Here is an 18,987-nt window from a genome sequence, read left to right on the forward strand (position 1 = left end):
AAATGAAAAGATGCTGGAGGAGTGCTTGACGCCATCTGTCAAGCATGGTGGAGGCAATGTGATGGTCTGGGGGTGCTTTGGTGGTGGTAAAGTGGGAGATGTGTACAGGGTAAAAGGGATCTTGAAGAACAAAAGGCTATCACTCTATTTTGCAACGCCATGCCATACACTGTGGACGGTGCTTAAACTGGAGCCAATTTCCTCATACAACAGGACAATGACCAAAGCACAGCTCCAAACTATGCAAGAACTATGACTATGTGACCTTTTGCCACATTTCAGGCTTCAAACATAAAGATATAAAACTGTATTTTTTTGTGAAGAATCAACAACAAGTGGGACACAATCATGAAGTGGAACGACATTTATTGGATATTTCAAACTTTTTTAACAAATCAAAAACTGAAAAATTGGGCGTGCAAAATTATTCAGCCCCCTTAAGTTAATACTTTGTAGCGCCACCTTTTGCTGCGATTACAGCTGTAAGTTGCTTGGGGTATGTCTCTATCAGTTTTGCACATCGAGAGACTGACATTTTTTCCCATTCCTCCTTGCAAAACAGCTCGAGCTCAGTGAGGTTGGATGGAGAGCATTTGTGAACAGCAGTTTTCAGTTCTTTCCACAGATTCTCGATTGGATTCAGGTCTGGACTTTGACTTGGCCATTCTAACACCTGGATATGTTTATTTTTGAACCATTCCATTGTAGATTTTGCTTTATGTTTTGGATCATTGTCTTGTTGGAAGACAAATCTCCGTCCCAGTCTCAGGTCTTTTGCAGACTCCATCAGGTTTTCTTCCAGAATGGTCCTGTATTTGGCTCCATCCATCTTCCCATCCATTTTAACCATCTTCCCTGTCCCTGCTGAAGAAAAGCAGGCCCAAACCATGATGCTGCCACCACCATGTTTGACAGTGGGGATGTTGTGTTCAGGGTGATGAGCTGTGTTGCTTTTACGCCAAACATAACATTTTGCATTGTTGCCAAAAAGTTCAATTTTGGTTTCATCTGACCAGAGCACCTTCTTCCACATGTTTGGTGTGTCTCCCAGGTGGCTTGTGGCAAACTTTAAACGACACTTTTTATGGATATCTTTAAGAAATGGCTTTCTTCTTGCCACTCTTCCATAAAGGCCAGATTTGTGCAATATACGACTGATTGTTGTCCTATGGACAGAGTCTCCCACCTCAGCTGTAGATCTCTGCAGTTCATCCAGAGTGATCATGGGCCTCTTGGCTGCATCTCTGATCAGTCTTCTCCTTGTATGAGCTGAAAGTTTAGAGGGACGGCCAGGTCTTGGTAGATTTGCAGTGGTCTGATACTCCTTCCATTTAAATAGTATCGCTTGCACAGTGCTCCTTGGGATGTTTAAAGCTTGGGAAATCTGTTTGTATCCAAATCCGGCTTTAAACGTCTTCACAACAGTATCTCGGACCTGCCTGGTGTGTTCCTTGTTCTTCATGATGCTCTCTGCGCTTTTAACGGACCTCACAGTGCAGGTGCATTAATACGGAGACTTGATTACACACAGGTGGATTGTATTTATCATCATTAGTCATTTAGGTCAACATTGGATCATTCAGAGATCCTCACTGAACTTCTGGAGAGAGTTTGCTGCACTAAAAGTAAAGGGGCTGAATAATTTTGCACGCCCAATTTTTCAGTTTTTGATTTGTTAAAAAAGTTTGAAATATCCAATAAATGTCGTTCCACTTCATGATTGTGTCCCACTTGTTGTTGATTCTTCACAAAAAAATACAGTTTTATATCTTTATGTTTGAAGCCTGAAATGTGGCAAAAGGTCGCAAAGTTCAAGGGGGCCGAATACTTTCGCAAGGCACTGTATATATATACACACACACAACAGACACTCCTGGCCAGATAGTCTATCTAGTCTTTTGATTAGTCCTTACTGCCCCTTTATTCTGTTCATCTATCAGACCCTACAGCACTGATGGCAATGGGAGGACTAGGCTGATCATAAAGCCAAGTCAGAACGCGCACGTGTGTGTGTGTGTGTGTGTATGCTTGTTTGTATGTCTGTGCTTGCACGCGTGTGTGTATCCCCAGCTCTAATGAAGGTCTTGAGGTCAAGGCTAACTTGTAAAATAAATCAGGACTGTACGTCCCGCAAAAGGCCAGAACAATGAAAACCTGTACTGCTGCCACAATCTAGCCCATAAGAGCTGAGAGTTACAGACAACACCTCCCTACTAATAACAAGAGCCTGTTACATGACCCTGAGGATAGATGGACCTATAGAAATGGATTGGATTGTAAAACAGAGTTTATTGTCCACTATCCAGGCTTTATCTGAGCTGTTAAACCTTGAGGATAGACCAGGGCCCATATTCTGAAAGAGTCTCAGAGTAGAAGTGCTGGGATCAGGTCCCACTGTCCATGTAATCTTATTCACTATGATCTGAAAAGCAAAACTGATCCTGGATCAGACACCTACTCTGAGATGGTTTAAGGAAATTGGCCCAGACCTGCTATCAACAGAGCATATTAGGTTTTGATTGAACTTTAGTTCATGGGTTGAAAATGGTCATATACAGTATGCAGTGTGTGTGTGTGTGTGTGTGTGTGTGTGTGTGTGTGTGTGTGTGTGTGTGTGTGTGTGTGTGTGTGTGTGTGTGTGTGTGTGTGTGTGTGTGTGTGTGTGTGTGTGAGAGACAGTTTAAGACCTGGGGATATGGAGGAGATTGAGCCAAACAACCTGACAGCTGTCAGTAGGACCCATTTCAGCTGACATACACACACACACACACATGCTCAAAACACACACACATGTCAATTAGGGTCCAGTATGGAAAGCTGAGCAGTGGAGGATGATTGGGTCTCAGACTCACTCCCTGCAGCCACTGTCAGAACAATACAAACCAATAGAGCACCTGGCAACACACACACACACACACACACACACACACACACACACACACACACACACACACACACACACACACTAGCAACTGCCCTCCACAGGGAAAAGGCACATGACAAGATAGATCCTTAGAATTTGACCCACTAGCTAGAAACGGATGGTTTTGTCCTGACTGGACCAACACAGAGTTCAATCTCAGTTACAATCAATCTGTCAAAGAGAGGGTGTGAATTTGTCTGAGTGTGTGAGTGTAACAGTTTCTGTCTAAAGTAGAACAACACTACAATGAAGAATGACCACTGAGAGTGTCTCGAGCCACCGGCAGAGAGAGAGGGGGATGGAGAGAGAAAGAGAGACTAATAGAGAGAAAAAGGGGATATGAGGGTAGGAAGAGGAGGAGGAGGAAGCACAATAACAATACAACAAAAGACCCAGAACACAAAAAAGAGGAGGAAACAGAGGGAGAGAACAGAGGAGAGAGAGAGACAAAGTAAGTACATTCATTAAAACTCATCAGATTGCCTTCCTGTCCTATCAGGCAGCATCAAACCGGCGTGGCGCGATCAGGAGGGGGACAACAAAGTGGCTCCGCCGGCCTACAGAAGGGAGGTTTTGATCACACTAATTAAAAGCCATTTTGTTTAAAACAAACAGACACAACTCTAATTGGCTCTTTTCCATAAGAAAGGGAAGATGTTGAAAGTGAAAGAACGCACAGGGAAGATCAGAGGGACGCTCTCCGGCAGACGAGCTAGCTCACACTCGCAGACTGTCGGAGAGAGAGAGAGATACATGTACAGACAGACGCATGCATACACACGCACACACAAAACAGGGGTACACATGTGCAATGCACACAAACGTTAAAAACACACACACACACACACACACACACACACACACACCTCTCACATAGCCACTCTTGCCCTATTGACTCACACACAGATACACAGACATACACAAACAACAACTCTGACGCGCGTACTGTACAGTACACACCGGCTACACACTCAAACAGGTACACAAACAAAGGTACAGACCACCTCACATACAACAAAGTAATTAAGCACAAAAGAAAGCTGACTTTATATGGAACATATGGTACAGACATACAACATTTAAGTAAGTCATAACGCACATAATGTCCACCATACATCTCTCTCTCTCTCCCCCTCTCTCTTTCTCTCTCAAAGTTAAAAACAGCACTTGAAGTGGCAAAGTATCAAGGAGTTTCAGATTCCCTCTAAACTATGAGAACAGAAGCCTTTGAATCTTCAAAGAGGAACCTCAGTGAAGCACTTGGAAAATGCTACTGAACGCCTTTGCTGTGGGAATAAGACGATAGCTGGCTCGCTCTAGGTGTATAGTAGCTGCGGTTGACGAGCTGAACAGATTTCCCCTTCCTCGCTGGCTCACGTCAACACTCAGATTGACTTTAACAGAAGTCAGATGCACTGGGAGCTGCAGTGGTGTATTGAGAAGACACTGATCTAGTGTCAGTTTTTTTCTTCCATTTTTACCTCTAATATATAATACGGGCAGGGTACACTGATTCGTGATCAGCCACTAGGAGTTGAGGCAGTGAGAGCAGCAGTGATTAAGGTCGTGATTTGGGGAGGGTGAGCTGATCCTAGATCTGTGCCTAAGGATAGAGGCAGTTGCAGCAGCAGTGTATTCGGCTTTGAGGCCAAAGTGGCATCTTCCTTTTTCACACACACACACACACACACACACACACACACACACACACACACACACACACACACACGTCACACATATATCCATACAAACCCACAGACAATCACTATACAGTAGACCAGACAAGATCTACCACACACACACAGTCTAATTCCTCCTCTTGTGAAAACAATGCCATGAATACAGTAGCACTGTAATCATGACACACAACGCAGAATAAAGCAGACAGAGCATCAGAGTTTGTTGAAAATTAAATATCCAAACTTCGGAAGGCGTCAATTCACATCATCCAACCTCTTTTTTTCTCCTTCCTGCTTTGTGTTCACTATTCCAGACAAGCGCAATGATTGAATTACAAAAAATACTGAGGCAAATTTAAACACATACACAATACATTCCATTAGAGATTCCCCTCTTGTCTGAATACAAATGTTCAGTTATCTATATGATAATAGACCAACACGTCTGGCTCGCCACAATATAAGAGGGACACACAATGTAGTGGCAGCGCCTAAAGACAAAATGATCTGTAATACAATCTGCTCAATAGATTGCCAACCGTCTTCATGTGCAGAGTTGGGCTCTGGATCGCGAGACAATAAGCGCCCCGACAACAAAGAAGATGATAGTGTTTTGTTAGCGAGCAGAGACATAGTGCCTGGCAGAGAGAGAGAGAGAGAGAGAGAGAGAGAGAGAGAGAGAGAGAGAGAGAGAGAGAGAGAGAGAGAGAGAGAGAGAGAGAGCGAGAGAGAGAGAGAGATTGAGAGAGGGAGAGGGGAGAGAGAGAGGAGAGAGAGAAAGAGAGAGAGAGAGAGAGAGAGAGAGAGAGAGAGAGAGAGAATTGGTATTCAGAGGATGTGCAGTGAAGGGGAAACACTATGTGACAGGTAACAGGTAGAGACACAGTCTGTTCCAATGTTCATTCACATATTCATATGGTACAGTGACAATCTGTGACGGAGGTATACGAGTGGCTCGCATGTACCGTATGACATCTACTTTATGCCTATAGGGCTCATGTGAGATGGGAATGGGCGGGAAGAGGCCGAGCAAGCCAGTGTGTTGACGTGTGTCCATCTATTGATTCAGGTCAGTGTGTGTGTGTGTGTGTGTGTGTGTGAGCCTGTTCCTCATGCATTGTACACCCTGACCGACTCACTCCAACCATTATTGAGAAAGGAATGAGCAGAAAGGAGAAGGGAGAGGTGCCAGAAATCACAAAGGAATTCCATTTTCTCTTGGCACATATGATGTATTATTAATCCAATTTTACGTGGACCCTTAAATTCGGAGAAAAATCACATGGAGCAAATTAATGAGGTAAACGTAATGATCTGCCATGATCAAAGGCAATCGGTGTTGAGCAAGTATAGCCACCAATTAGTAAAACAAGCCCAGGATAGGGACTAAAATATGCACCGAACATCCTGATGAAAAGACAAGGTCAGAGAGAATGGACTAATTTAACAAATGAAACGCTGTGCTTCTTTGGTGGAGACAGGAGACAGGAGACAGGAGACAGGAGACAGGAGACAGGAGACAGGCCCACGTGTGCTTGTTCCAGGGGGGGGGGTAGAGAGAGGCGGAGATGGGTCATGTTAGAACCCCCAGGAGTGTTTAGTCTGAGAGAGAAGGTCCCAGAAGAGCTAAGAAACTGGCTATACTTTGATAACAATAAAGAAGGTATGGGAGAATACGGACTGTTTTCTTTGGCACAATGGAAGTGGTTTCTGTTTGATCTAAGCGAGTGGGCCTCATTTTCGAGGAGTTGATCCACAAAGGAGTGAAAAAGTGCTGCTTTGCTGACTTAAAAGGTAGAAGAACAAACTATGAACTCATTTTGGTAGGAGCACGGATCCACTGTATACGGAACTTTACACACAAACGGAGTAAAGTCGTACTGTCATTTGGAAGCTGACTGGAAAAATATGAGCTTTACACAGACCTTTGTGTAAATCATGTGTTGCTGTCAATGGGTTGTTAGACATTACAAGGTTCATGTGAGGATCTCAATCCAGGATTCAGATGTGTACAACCCTTCATCCACTATGAGAGGTCAGAAGATAAGAGACAACAGAGGAGACTTACAACGCAGGCAGCCATTCATTCTCCAATCATAAGACTGTCATTGTGTCTTGTCAATCACAATATGAAGCCAAGCTACATCAGGCCAGTCATGAGTTTTCAAAAAGCAACAGAGTAAACGAGAGATGAACAGAGTCACTGTTTAAACAGAAGACACAGCTGCAGAATCCCAACTCATCCCATTCCACCACAGTATAAGGTCCAATACATTCATAGACTTAACACTGTGTATAGAGATATCAACGTTTACCCGATTTAAACACAACCCGCCTTCCTTATTTTAATTTGATTGTAATTCATGAACATAATTCAACAGTACATTTTTTTTTTCTTCCTCTTAGGGAATGTGTTTCTGTCCCGGTTTGGGATTATGAAGCAGCTTTTCTTTCTTGTAATGACAGATATTGTAACGACTCACTCACAGAAAAGCTTCTCTGGAATATAAGCAGTCATATCTCTCAATTGAATAACAATGGAACACTTTGCGGATCTGTAAAAAAATAGAAAAAGTTAGCAGTTCCTTTTATGAATTCTTAATCCTGACCTCAAAAAGGAACTGGGGGTATTTTGGTTCTATTCTATTGGTGTTATTCTCCCTAAGCTTGCCTGTGCGCTGGTAACAGAAGACAATGTTAGGACAAGCCACTTAAGCCCATTAGTCTTATAATTCATATGTCTTGGCAAACGCTATTTAGCCCAGTCCAAAGCTCTGGGAGCTAGTTCTTCTCCCACTGGCTTCTGGCTGGGGCTGAGAGAGAGAGAGGGGTGGGTGGGTGTAAGCTCCCCGCTCCAAGGCACTCTGCAGGGAGGCAAAGAAGAAAACAGAAGAAGAGTGACAATAAAGTGGGGAAGGAGAGAAAAGAAAGAGATGATGGAGAGGACTAAGGGAGAGAAGAGAGAGAGAATAGAGGGAGATGAGATGTATCCTCAGAGTCAAGACGGAGAAGAGGGAGAAAGAGATACTTCTGGCCATGTAGTGTATGTGGACACTGCTCGTTGAACATCTCATTCCTAAATAATGGACATTAATATGGAGTTGGTCCCCCCTTGCTGCTATAACAGCCTCCACTCTTATGGGAAGGCTTTCCACTAGATGTTGGAACATTGCTGCATGGACTTGATTCCCTTCAGCCACAAGAGCATTAGTGAGGTCGGGCACTGATGTTGGATGATTAGGTCTGGCTCGCAGTTCCAATTAATTCCAAAGGTCTTCGATGGGGTTGAGGTCAGGGCTCTGCGCAGGCCAGTCAAGTTCTTTAACACTGATCTCGACAAACCATTTCTGGACCTCGCTTTGTGAACGGGAGCATTGTCATTATCAAACTGCTGACACAAAGTTGGAAGCACAGAATGTAATTGTATGTTGTAGCGCTAAGATTTCCCTTCACTGGAACTAAGGGGCCTAGCCCGAACCATGAAAAACAGCCCCAGACCATTATTCCTCTTCCACCAACCTTTACAGTTGGCACTATGCATTGGGGCAGGTAGCATTCTCCTGGCATCTACCAAACCCAGAATCGTCCGCCGGACTGCCAGATGGTGAAGCGTGATTCATCACTCTAGAGAACCCAAGCTTTACACCACTCCAGCCGACGCTTGGCATTACGCATGATGAGCTTAAGCTTGTGTGCGGCTGCTCGGCCATGGAAACCCATTTCATTAAGCTTCTGACGAACAGTTTTTGTGCTGACGTTGCTTCCAGGGGCAGTTTGGAACTTGGTAGTTCCACTTCACAATAACAGCACTTACAGTTGACCGGAGCAGCTCTAGCAGGGCAAAAATTTGACGAACTGACTTGTTGGAAAGGTGGGATCCTATTTTATTTATTTATTTATTTAACCTTTATTTAACCAGGTAGGCTAGTTGAGAACAAGTTCTCATTTGCAACTGCGACCTGGCCAAGATAAAGCGTAGCAATTCGACACATACAACAACACAGAGTTACACATGGAATAAACAAAACATACAGTCAATAATACAGTAGAACAAAAGAAAACAAAAAGTCTATATACAGTGAGTGCAAATAAAGTAAGTTAAGGAAATAAATAGGCCATGGTGGCGAAGTAATTACAATATAGCAGAAGATGAATGTGCAGGTAGAGATACTGGGGTGCAAAGGAGCAAAACAAATAAATAAATAAATACCAGTATGGGGATGAGGTAGGTAGATAGATGGGCTGTTTACAGATAGGCTAAGTACAGGTGCAGTGATCTGTAAGCTGCTCTGACAGCTGGTGCTTAAAGCTAGTGAGGGAGATGTGAGTCTCCAGCTTCAGAGATTTTTGCAATTCGTTCCAGTCATGGGCAGCAGAGAACTGGAAGGAAAGACGACCAAAGGAGGAATTGGCTTTGGGGGTGACCAGTGAGATATACCTTCTGGAGCGCGTGCTACGAGTGGGTGCTGCTATGGTGACCAGTGAGCTGAGATAAGGCGGGGCTTTACCTAGCAGAGACTTGTAGATAACCTATAGCCAGTGGGTTTGGCGATGAGTATGAAGCGAGGGCCAACCAACGAGAGCGTACAGGTCGCAATGGTGGGTAGTGTATGGGGCTTTGGTGACAAAACGGATGGCACTGTGATAGACTGCATTCAGTTTGTTGAGTAGAGTGTTGGAGGCTATCTTATAGATGACATCACCGAAGTCGAGGATCGGTAGGATGGTCAGTTTTACGAGGGTATGTTTGGCAGCATGAGTGAAGGATGCTTTTTTGCGATATAGGAAGCCGATTCTAGATTTAATTTTGGATTGGAGATGCTTAATGTGAGTCTGGAAGGAGAGTTTACAGTCTAACCAGACAGCCAGGTATTTGTAGTTGTCCACATATTCTAAGTCAGAGCCGTCCAGAGTAGTGATGCTGGACAGGCGAGCAGGTGCGGGCAGCGATCGATTGAAAAGCATGCATTTCGTTTTACTTGCGTTTAAGAGCAGTTGAAGGCCACGGAAGGAGAGTTGTATGGCATTGAAGCTCATCTGGAGGTTAGTTAACACAGTGTCAGGAGGGGCCAGAAGTATACAGATTGGTGTCGTCTGCGTAAAGGTGGATCAGAGAATCACCAGCAGCAAGAGCAACATCATTGATGTATACAGAAAAGAGAGTCTGCCCGAGAATTTAACCCTGTGGCACACCCATAGAGACTGTCAGAGGTCCAGACAACAGGCCCTCCGATTTGACACACTGAACTCTATCAGAGAAGTAGTTGGTAAACCAGGCGAGGCAATCATTTGAGAAACCAAGGCTGTCGAGTCTGCCAATAAGAATGTTGTGATTGACAGAGTCGAAAGCCTTGGCCAGGTCGATGAATACGGCTGCACAGTAATGTCTCTTATCGATGACGGTTATGATGTTGTTTAGAAACTTGAGCGTGGCTGAGGTGCACCCATGACCAGCTTTCCAATCTTTGGGAATCTCAGACGATACGAAAGAGAGGTTGAACAGGCTAGTAATAGGGGTTGCAACAATTTCGACAGATAATTTTAGAAAGAGAGGGTCCAGATTGTCTAGCCCGGCTGATTTGTAGGGGTCCAGATTTTGCAGCTCTTTCAGAACATTGGCTATCTGGATTTGGGTAAAGGAGAAATGGTGGGGGCTTTGGCGGGTTGCTGTGGAGGGTGCAGATTGAGTTGACCGGGGTAGGGGTAGCCATGTGGAAAGCATGGCCAGCCGTAGAGAAATGCTTATTGAAATTCTCAATTATAGTGGATTTATCGGTGGTGACAGTGTTTCCTAGCCTCAGAGCAGTGGGCAGCTGGGAGGAGGTGCTCTGGGACACTTCACAGTGTCCCAGAACTTTTTTGAGTTAGTACTACAGGATGCAAATTTCTGTTTGAAAAAGCTTGCCTTAGCTTTTCTAACTGCCTGTGTATATTTGTTCCTAACTTCCCTGAAAGGTTGCATATCACGGGGGCTATTCGATGCTAATGCAGAACGCCACAGGATGTTTTTGTGCTGGTCGAGGGCAGACAGCTCTGGCGTGAACCAAAGACTATATCTATTCCTAGTTCTACATTTTTTGAGGGGCATGCTTATTTAAGATGGTGAGGAAGGCACTTTTAAAGAATAGCCAGGCATCATGACGGGATCATCACTGACGGGATGAGGTCACCGTCATTCCAGGATACCCCGGCCATGTCGATTAGAAAGGCCTGCTCGCAGAAGTGTTTCAGGGAGCGTTTGAGAGTGATGAGGGGTGGTCGTTTGGTTGCAGACAAATTACGGATGCAGGCAATGAGGCAGTGATCGCTGAGATCTTGATTGAAAACAGCAGAGGTGTATTTGGAGGGCGAATTAGTTAGGATGACATCTATGAGGGTGCCCGTGTTTACTGATTTGGGGTTGTACCTGGTAGGTTCATTGATAATTTGAGATTGAGGGCATCAAGCTTAGTTTGTAGGATGGCCGGGGTGTTACGCATTTGAATTAGAAGCTCAAATTGTTTGGGTACAGACTTAGAAAGTAATACAGAACTCTGCAGGCTATCTTTGCAGTAGATTGCAACACCGCCCCCTTTGGCAGTTCTATCTTGGCGGAAAACGTTATAGTTAGCAATGGAGATTTCAGGATTTTTGGTGGTTTTCCTAAGCCAGGATTCAGACACGGCTAAGACATCTGGGTGGGCAGAGTGTGCTAAAGCAGTGAGTAAATCAAACTTAGGGAGTAGGCTTCTAATGTTAACATGCATGAAACCAAGGCCTTTACGTTTACAGAAGTCAACAAATGAGAGCACCTGGGGGTGGGAGTGGAGCTTGGCACTGCAGGACCTGGATTAACCTCCACATCACAAGAGGAACAGAGGAGAAGTAGGATAAGGGTACGGCTAAATCCTATACGAACTGGCCGTCTAGCACGTTCAGAACAGAGAGTGAAAGGAGCAGGTTTCTGGGCACGATAGCATAGATTCAAGGCATAGTGTACAGACAAAGGTAAGGTAGGATGTGAGTACATCGGAGGTAAACCTAGGCATTGAGTAATGAAGAGAGAGATATAGTCTCTAGAGATGTTTAAACCAGGTGATGTCATCGCATATGTAGGAGGTGGAACAACATGGTTGGTTAAGGCATATTGAGCAGGGCTAGAGGCTCTACAGTGAAATAAGACAGTAATCACTAACCAGGACAGTAATGGACGGGCATATTGATATTAGAGAGAGGCATAGCCAAGTGAACATATGGGTCCAGTGTGTGGTTGAGATGGCTGGGGACACGACGATTCAGACAGTTAGCAGGCTAACAAGCTAACAGTTAGTAGGCTGGGGCTAAGCAAGCTAGCAGCTAGTAGACCAGGGCAAGCTAGCAGTTAGCAGACCGGGTTAGCAAGCAAGCAGTTAGCAAGGGCTAGCAGTTAGTAGACCGGACAGGCAAGCTAGCAGTTAGCAGACCGGGTTAGCAAGCAAGCAGTTAGCAAGGGCTAGCAGTTAGCAGACCGGGCAGGCAAGCTAGCAGTTAGCAGACCAGGGCCCGGCAGTTTAGCAGTTAGCAGACTGGGTTAGCAAGCAAGCAGATAGCAGGGGCTAGAAAGTTAGCCTTTGGGGGGGGGGGGACGTCGCGATGGGGGTAAGTCTGTTTTTGCCTCTTCATGCGGTGACGTCGATAGACCAGTCGTGGAATTAGTAGGGTTCCAAGTAGCTCTAGGTAGCTAGCAGGCCGATATTGTAGCCCTGGAGTATGCTTCGGTGGTAGCTCAGGAGCCCTGGCCGGGCTAGCTTCAAGCTAAATTGGTGCTTGCTCTGGGATGGAAACGCTAGCTAGGAGTAGTCATCCGGGATTGCAGTTAGCTAGTTGTGAAGATCCAGATGAAAATGTTCAGTTTGCGGTAGGAATCCGGGGATAAAAATAACAGGTCCGTTATGCTCTGGTTAGAGTCACGTTGTTCGAACTGGCGAAAGCTTTCCGAGCTGAAGGTTAGCTGATGACTGCTGGCAATGGTTTGCAGGAGAGTATTTAGATGATGAGGTTTAGCTAAATATTTTAAAGGATATGCGACGAACAAATATGTAAAACGATATATACAAGGGACACGACAGGACAAAGACGTCTGACTGCTACGCCATCTTGGATTACAAAGAATGACGGTGGCACGTTGAAAGTCACTCTTCAGTACGGGCCATTCTACTGCCAATGTTAGTCTATTGAGCTTGCATGGCGGTGTGCTCGATTTTATACACCTGTCAGCAACGGGTGTGGCTGAAATAGCTGAATCCACTCATTTGAAGGGCTGTCCACATACTTTCGGAAAGGAGAAGTATGCTCCTGCAAGCCGCCACACGTTAGCGAATTTGTTTACAGTTTCCTGTCCTGCATGTGATCAACAACCAGTTAAAAAGGACTACAGTGCAAGGGGAAAAGTACTGTATAGGCCTTTCTAGGCCTTTCTACACTACCCCTGACATTTGCTTCCTGCGTTCCGGCATTCAATTCTATGTTAGCAGTTGTTCTTGTTCTTGCCATCCTCATCAGTACCGTTCAGGCTCTGTCTTTCACTGCCTGTCAGACTGTCATATCTGTCCTGTCCCTGCCTCACCTGCTTGTGTGTGTACATGTGTGTGTGTGTGTGTGTGTGTGTGTGTGTGTGTGTGTGTGTGTGTGTGTGTGTGTGTGTGTGTGTGTGTGTGTGTGTGTGTGTGTGTGTGTGTGTGTGTGTGTGTGTGTAGGGTTAGGGTTAGGGTTACAATTAGGGTTAGGGTTAGAATTACAGTTATGGTTAGGGGTTACGGTTAGGTTAGGTTTAGGAGTTAGGGTTAGGGTTTGGGGTTAAGGTTAGGCTTAGGTTTAGGTTTAGGCTTAAGGTTCAGGTTAAGGGTTAAGGTTAGGGGTTAGGGAAGAAAACATTTTGGATGGGAATCAATTATTTAGTCCCCACAAGGATAGCAATAATGTGTGTTTGTGTGTGTGTGTGTGTGTGTGCGCTTGGGCACGTGCGTGTGTGTGTGCTTATGAACGTGCATGTATGTGTGCATGCGTATGGCGTGCATATGTGTATGTGTATGTGTGTGTGTGTGTGTGTGTGTGTGTGTGTGTGTATGTGTGTGTGTGTGTGTGTGTGCGTGCGTGCGTGTGTGTGTGTGTGTGCGTGCGTGCTTATGAACGTGTGTGTGTGTGTGTGTGTGCGTGTGCATGCGTATGGCGTGCGTGTGTGTGTGTGTGTGTGTGTGTGTGTGTGTGTGTGTGTGTGTGTGTGTGTGTGTGTGTGTGTGTGTGTGTGTGTGTGTGTGTGTGTGTGTGTGTGTATGCGTGTATACAGCATGTTGTTTGTGTTTCCCTCCCTGTCTGCCCATGGTCGGAAACCAATCCCTGATTTAACAAGGAGATAAGAACAGTCACTGCTACCAACATTGCCCAAAATAACAGCCACTGTACCCACTATATCATATCTGCTACACTGGCATGAGACTGAGGAAACATCAAACCCTCTCAGCAAGGAAATAAACCATTTTTAACAGTATGATTCACATTGAAACAATAGGCTATATATAAACACATTAAGAGCATGAACCTCAATTCATTATCTATGTAGATAGGTATTTACATATATTAGTACCACGATATTCAGAACAGAAACATATTCATGTAGCCTGACTTTAACCATACATAGCCATAAAAAGATGCTGTATAAAAGGAATCCCAACACACACCGTAACTCTCACTAGTGTAGCAACAGTGACTTTTATGGCCAGAGTGCTCAGACTCCTCAAATAGTTCATAAACAAGGGGACAGTGCTGCGGCGTCACACAACTCTTTACAAACTATACAGATATCAAAGAACCCATCAGTCACAGAGAGACAGGGAGACCGACTACAGAAATACTGGACTCCATGCCGTGTTGATGGTCATTAGAGTGGACAGACCAGTGTGAACACGCACACATACACACACACTTGGACTGGACGCTCAAAGTTATTAGAACGCTTTTTAGGAGAGAAAGACTAGGAGAGGAAGAAGACAAGAGAGAAGATCATGAAAACTGGACTCTCAATCACTATCTGTCATCTCTGAAACAGACCTACGCACTTGCTGTGGAGGAAAGAACTTGTTTGGAGTGAGAAATGCATCTAAAATGCCACAATCCTGGATTAATATAATTAGACATATACAATATGCACAATAATTATAGGTGTAAGAGGAAAGCTGTTTCTCTCTCTGGAGTGTGTGTGTGTATACACTCCAGAGGTAAACTATTCAGCGGCGTTGGGGAGTTAATCCCAAAAGGCTTTAGAGAATCACTAACCGAGAACAGCACGATCAGCACCGGGAACACCCCCCCCCCCCCCAACCCAACCCCATGCACAGCCGGTAAACGTTGTAACGACAACAGTAGAGTACCACGCCACAGCTCCCTTCCTCTTAGTTGCCATCCATCTGCGCGCGCAATAGCGATCACGGAAAAACCTCTCCATCACTTACCGAGTTCTCGGTGATGATGGCGTCTTCCTCGTGTCTCGATATCGGTTCGGTCGCTGTGTGTAGGGGTAATTTGTGTGTGTCGCTCTCTCTCTCTCTCTCTCTCTCTCTTCTTATTATCTCCCCTGTCTCTCTCTCAAGGACGAGGTGAAATCCGTGCTCTGGTCATCCGGCGGCTTCACAGACAAAACCAACACGCAGCGGCAAGAACAATATACAAAAGGCAAGGAAGGGACAGAGGGGAGGAGAAGTCAATTTGTTTAGTGGCACTGAAAAAAAAACTGTCACCTATGGAGGCGGGTTAAAACTGGAGATAGTTTATATAATACTGGCCAAGGCTATAAGTCAAACTGTAGGCTAGAACAACCGTTTTAAATTGTCTCTGCGTGCGCTCTCAGCTCAAAGGTGTGTTTTCCTGCGCACTGTAGCCTACCTTGTTAATGCCACAGTATTGTGCAGAAGAGGCTAGGGGTGATAGGCAGCAGAGCATAGAAAATGTGCTTCTAATGTTGTCAAAAACTCAAATGTTCGTTCCTGTCCAATTCGCTTTCACGGTTCAAGAGATGGGCCTTTTACGTCGCAATTCTGTAACACAAGGAGCAAAGCGCAACTCGGAGGGACTTTTCTATTCCAGTTAGCCCATATGAGAGAATTTCCCTCACTGCTCTGAGAAGTTGGAGAGAAGGGGGTGCAAATGTGTCAAGTAACGGGATGTCTAAATGGAGTGACCGCATAAGTCAGGTTCGACACACTTGATTATTTATCCTCAGCTGCTCTGCACTAGCAGCTCATCAGAGCACCGTCCGCCCTGGCTAACCCCTAGGTGCGGCTCACGCTGCGCATGTGCACCAAGGCGCTGCCCAAATGTCAAGAGCAATAAGTGGGGATGTCATCTCGAATTTTCTCTGCTCCCAATGAACTCCTCAGGAGCTGCATCTCTCTCTCTCTCTCTCTCTCTCTCTCTCTCTCTCTCTCTCCCCCAGGAATAAGCGGTCGCTTGGGGCCCCCAGCTACTAGCTGGCCAACCCAAAAAAATAGGATCTCAGTTGGGGGTCAATTAGCCCATGTCATCTAACATGTTTTATATGGGTAAATTAATCTAGCCAGCTATCTAAACTTGTAGTAATCATGGTCGATTTATGACCGGGCACAAAGGGCACGTGCCCAGGGGTCCCCCATTGATTTTGTTAGTTACTCTAGCTCAGATATCATATTAACATGACATAAGTCATGGCAAAATGGGTACAATAACAGGAAATTAGCTTTAAAACTGAAAAAATGTCTCTCCACCCTGTGGCAAAATGTGTAAAATTGCAACAAACCTTCTTTAAAACTAGAATATTTGTTTCTCTCCGCCATCAAGCTAGGGGGCCCACTAAAATGTTTTGCCCTGGAGGGCCAAACAAAATATTGCTTAGGCCCTGCAAAAAGCTAGGGTATGCCCTGAGAGAACAGTCAGTTGTTTTGTTGGTGCCCAGGTGTTATTCACCGTTGGCACACTTCTCCCCGATAATGAGCCGGTGTTTCCCGCCACTCCACTGAGCGTTCTAATTCACCTGTCACATCTGCTGAGCCTCTTCCGTTTGCCACGCAACGGTGCCTGCCTGCTCAGATGTCTCCATTACACAACTGTGTGTGTGGGGGGGGGGGGGGGGGGGGGGGGTACAGGCTACAGCCTACACTTGGTACCACTACTTTTGGACAGTGGGTTAATGTCCAAAAACTGTTATTAGACTGTTATTGTTGAATTGCTATGTGTAGCCTGGGTAGACCTACCAGTTTTAGCTAGCATTCCACGGAGTTACAAGGAGTGGAATGTTAGCTAAAAAGACTGTTACCCAAGACTAGTGTAAGAGCACAAGGCTATATCTCACTTTCAAGAAAGAATTCTGAACACACATCATTTTCAATAGCTGCCTTTGAAGTTTTATAGGCAATTTCTTTGGACATTGTAGTTATGATCTTTGGCCTTTTTCAGATGTTTCATGTAATAATTAATTGTAGCCCACAACTGAAGAATCCCATTTCATGGAACTTCTGGACTTTATTGAATAAAGTAAAACAGTTATTTTAGGCCTACATATTGTTGTTTAAAAGAAACCCTTCTTCTCCACCAAATGTCTACCCCTGGCCCTTGCAGCTTCTCTTTGATATTGTTCAACTGACACACACACACACACGCACCACCCTGGGCAGAACATGTTTCTCTCACAACTTTGACATGGGGCTGTCTTTTATCCTCCATGTTTCCCAGCGTCTCTGTGCTCCTCCAGATCCCCCGGGTTCCGCTGCTACCCACCCCAGCCAAATGACACCCCGCTGGGGCTACAGCAGAGGTCTCTCCCCGAATAGACGGCTCTACATCCACAGGTTGGTTTGAAGAGCATGTCTATCAAACAGGCCCAAGTCCCCTACATGTAATTGCAAAAAAATAGAGCCTCAAGTAGGCCAGGTGCCAAATGAAATGTGAATATAATGTTAACTCAATAGACCTAAGAATTGTTTGGTTATAGACCTGTGTGAAACGTATAAATTGTTATGTATATTTTTCCTATTGTCTTATTGTTTTAGAGGTGTTCATGGAATGCATAGGTCTAATTGGGGTCCTGAGAGGCACAGCGGTCAAAGGCACTGCATCTCAGTGCTTGATGCGTCACTACAGCCACCCAGGTTCGATTACAGGCTGTATCACATCTGGCCGTGATCGGGAGTCCTATAGCATCGTCCGGGGTAGACCTTCATTGTGAATAGGAATTTGTTCTTAACTGACTTGCCTAGCTAAATAAAGGTAAAAAAATGCATCAGGTGTGAGATGTGGTGTCTCTATCTATTCATCCTGTCCTTGTGCATTTATCCACATTCCATCACTCTATTTAGTTGTCACAACCATAGAGAACCTATTAAATGAATATTCTAATTACTAATTCTATGGTCACAAGTCACAACTCATTTAAACAAGTCCGCACGCACACGTACAGTGAGATAGAGAGAGAGAAGGGGGGGGGGCAGTAAGATATCATTTTTGTTGAAAGAACATGGCCTATTAAGCCTACGAGTCAGCCTCCTGTGTGAAAAAAATCAATCAATCACAGACTTTCAAAGAGGCATGAGTTGAGTTATACAATGTGCTGCTCTGAGCGTGGGATTTCAATAATCATGTTTACGAGCACAGGTCCAGTGTTCAGAGAAATGAATGTACCCTACGTGTGCGTTGGTCAGTGTTCTATAGGCTATTGAGGGTAGAATTTGTCCCTAAGAAAATCAGGAGTTGATGTGAACCCCTGGTTCAACAGTGTTTTTGTTGTTGTTGTGTTATATCATTACATTACATTATTAGCACAGAACATTCTCACTTAATTCCTATTCTTTTACTTTTAGATTGTGTGCATTGTTGTGAATTGTTATATACTACTGCACTGTTGCAACTAGGAACACAAGCATTTAGCTACACCTGCAATAACATCTGCTAAATATGTGTATGCGACCAATACACATTTGATTTGATGTGGTGTTGATTACCTTAAATAGTTCATCAAAAAAACACATAATAATACATAAAAGTAGGCTAAGATATTTGTAACATCAATTGCATTTGATTCCATAAGAACCTGAATCGTCAATTATAGGTCTAAAGCCTACATAGCCTGCACACAATCACAGGCTACAGCATAGACACATTTTCAAAAACATGCATTTCATTAGGCCTAATTCAAATAACTGCATGCAATCATAACATTGTATAGGCCTACAAGTATTAGAACACACACAAAAAAAAACATATTTACATGTTTGTCTTACATTCTAAACCCAAGGCACAGTTAATAAGGCCTACATAGTGATTCAAATGATTGGACCTAACGAAGCATGTCTCATCACCCACCTACTGTATATGGATCCGGACATTTCGTTTGAACTGACTGCC

General features: G+C 44.6%; 1 long non-coding RNA gene across 1 annotated transcript; it reads left to right on the forward strand.

Moving 5' to 3' along the window:
• The first annotated feature begins 16,742 nt into the window (after positions 1-16,742).
• LOC116375264 (uncharacterized) lies at positions 16,743-17,871 on the forward strand. Its single transcript, XR_004210996.1, has 2 exons — positions 16,743-17,435; positions 17,637-17,871. It is a non-coding gene; the product is annotated as an uncharacterized LOC116375264 (long non-coding RNA).
• Positions 17,872-18,987: the final 1,116 nt, after the last annotated feature.

Source organism: Oncorhynchus kisutch, linkage group LG9 (assembly GCF_002021735.2).
Source record: "Oncorhynchus kisutch isolate 150728-3 linkage group LG9, Okis_V2, whole genome shotgun sequence".
Taxonomy (NCBI): domain Eukaryota; kingdom Metazoa; phylum Chordata; class Actinopteri; order Salmoniformes; family Salmonidae; genus Oncorhynchus; species Oncorhynchus kisutch.